This window comes from Chanos chanos, chromosome 10 (genome assembly GCF_902362185.1).
Source record: "Chanos chanos chromosome 10, fChaCha1.1, whole genome shotgun sequence".
In the NCBI taxonomy this organism is placed as follows: Eukaryota; Metazoa; Chordata; class Actinopteri; order Gonorynchiformes; family Chanidae; genus Chanos; species Chanos chanos.
Window position 1 is genome coordinate 37,499,939 of NC_044504.1, and position 2,458 is coordinate 37,502,396.

The following is a 2,458-nucleotide window of genomic DNA, read 5'->3' on the forward strand; positions in this document are numbered from 1 at the left end:
TACCAGTTACAGATATATAAGCATATCACCTTGCAATACTAAGTTTTTTTTTTCCTTTTTTTTTTTAAAACAAGATTGTAATTTTTTTTATAATATATAATATATTCATAGATTTTTTTATCTTATATAAATCTACTATAAACAAAACATATATCGTAAATACACAATTGTTGGAATCATTATACAAAGTAGAAACCTTTCTGCCACACCCCTCCCAAAAACAGAAGCCCCCCCCCCCCCAAAAAAAACCCTCAAGAAAAGCTGTTCTCTACAAGAAAGAACTAAAGTCTTGTCAGATCTTTTAAGCATGTAAAACACATTGTCAACTGTACAAAGTGTAACAGAGCAAGGGCTGAATAATCCAAAAAGCTGGAGAAAAATAACCAAAAAAACAACAACAAAAAAAAGTACCAAAAGTCAAGACAACAAAAAGGCAAAAAAAAAAAACCGAAAGAGTGAGAAAGTAAAAAAAAAACAAAAACAGAGCAGTCATGAGAGATATTCAAACGACAACAAGAACAACAAACATTAATCAATGCCTCCTCAGTGTTCACATGACTCATCATATTTATAAAGATATATGGAAATAAACATGATTCCACAAAAACAAAACAAAACAAAACAATATTCTAAGGTAGTTGCCAAGAGGCTAAACATGAGTTGGGGGGGGGGGGGGGGGGGGGGGCGGGTTTCAAATAAACGTGAACGTCCTGGTCAATATGTTTGTTGTTGTTTTTTTTTTTTTTTTTTTTTTTTTACAAAGTCAAAGCCAAACCACCTCCTGTCAGAAAGCATGCTTATATATATACAATACAATTATATGTGCCTTAAACATGTAGAAATACACTGACGCCCCCCCCCCCCCCCGGCCCCCGTCAAAGGCGACTGTCTGTAAAACAGGAAAATTCCATGCAGATTCCTGGAGTAATTTCAGGCCCTTTTCTTGGTGGCCTCTCAGCTGTTTTTGTTGTTGTTGTTGTTGTTGTTTGTTTTTTTTTTTTGCGATTACGGTCTGGGTGTGAGCTGGTAGTCAGATTGTTGTCTGGACCGGGGGCATGTCACACGTACATACGCTCAGTAGCACCTGCTGCCCGTGAAATGTCTGACTTCTGCAACGCTGCCCGTGCTAAAGGCCTCGCGGCAGGAAATATTAAGCTTTACGCTGTCACTAAAAATCACCAGCTGGCACATCTGTGGGCTAAACGGCAAGGTTTTCAATCGGTAACCAGCCCTTGTCTTCTTATTTCAAAGACGTCAATAAAAAAAACAAAAAAATGCCCCGTCTGCCAAGTGATGAGTTATTGGCTGTTTGTTAGTGCCTTGAACTGAAAACACGAGAAGTGGAATACCGTAGCGCTGTCTTTGACAATTCAGCATGTGCTGAAACCAAGAAATGAAAAAAATATAAATAGTGAATGAATCGTTTATGTGTTTCATAAACCAGATTTCTTTTTTTTTTTTTTTTTGAGTGAGAAGTCTTCTCATCAGCTGAATCTTCTAAACTTGTCAAAGCGAGTGGCACAGACCTCCATAAAAAAACCCCTCATGCTTTTTTTCCCTCTCTCTCTCTCTCTCTCTCTCTCTTTTTTTTCTTTTTCTTGCTGTTGTTGTTTTGCTTTGTTTTCTTCCTACAGATGATAATCATTCAAATTCGGCCGACGAAAATTCACTCACTAGCAGTGCATGCTGGTTAAGTCCTCAGAGAAAGTGATATGTTTTTGGTCAAAGAGTGGCTGTGAGAGAAAGCTACGTCGGACAAGGCTTGTGAGGAACCGAACTGAAAACTGCTCCAACAATGTTTGTCCACATACAGCTGGCAACTACCTTACAAGCCGTTAGACAGCGTCGAAGAAAAAAGCACAGTAAAAAAATATAAACGATCATATATTCTGTGAAACGCGAAGATGTCTGCAGGGCATTCCTGGTAAACATGCAAAGGGGTTTGTGTCCCCTGGTCAGCCGACGGCTCCTTTTCTCAGCATGCCTCTCGGTAAAGAGAGAGACAAGACCAGGGTTTTTTTCTTTCCCCCCCTTTATGTAACTGGTTTAAGGCAATCTTCCTCTGAAGTCATCCCAAAAATCATCCGCCGGGTTTTTTGTTTTTGTTTTAAAAAAAGAAAAGGCACAAACTCTCAGGGTTGCTCGTGTTTGTGTGTGTGGTTTGTGTGTGTGTGTGTGTGACGGGGGCGGAGGCTGAAGCGTCCGACACCTCCGTGTTCCCCCGCCTCCCCGCACACCTGCTCAGCTATTCACATCGCACAGTAACTTTCAGTTTTTCACAAAGCAAAACTAAACTTGTCAGATTTCTCGCGAGCCTTGACTCCAGGAGAGACACGGATGAAACGGACGAACAAACGAACGAACAAACGAACAGACAAATAAAACAGACGACAAAGTAAAATAAAACATAAAAAGGATACAACCATGAATGCGTCCCACAGCCAAACCAGTCGTGTGA

The 2,458-nt window shown here is 40.1% G+C and overlaps 1 protein-coding gene across 2 annotated transcripts in view; it reads right to left on the reverse strand.

The window, feature by feature from the left end:
• Window positions 1-1,565: 1,565 nt before the first annotated feature.
• Window positions 1,566-2,458, reverse strand: part of hdac4 (histone deacetylase 4) — a 143,288-nt gene continuing 142,395 nt past the window's right edge. For both annotated transcript variants that reach the window (XM_030785792.1, XM_030785791.1), the window contains one exon: window positions 1,566-2,458. This exon is cut by the window's right edge and continues 430 nt beyond it. The gene's annotated coding sequence lies outside the window, so the exon portion shown is untranslated.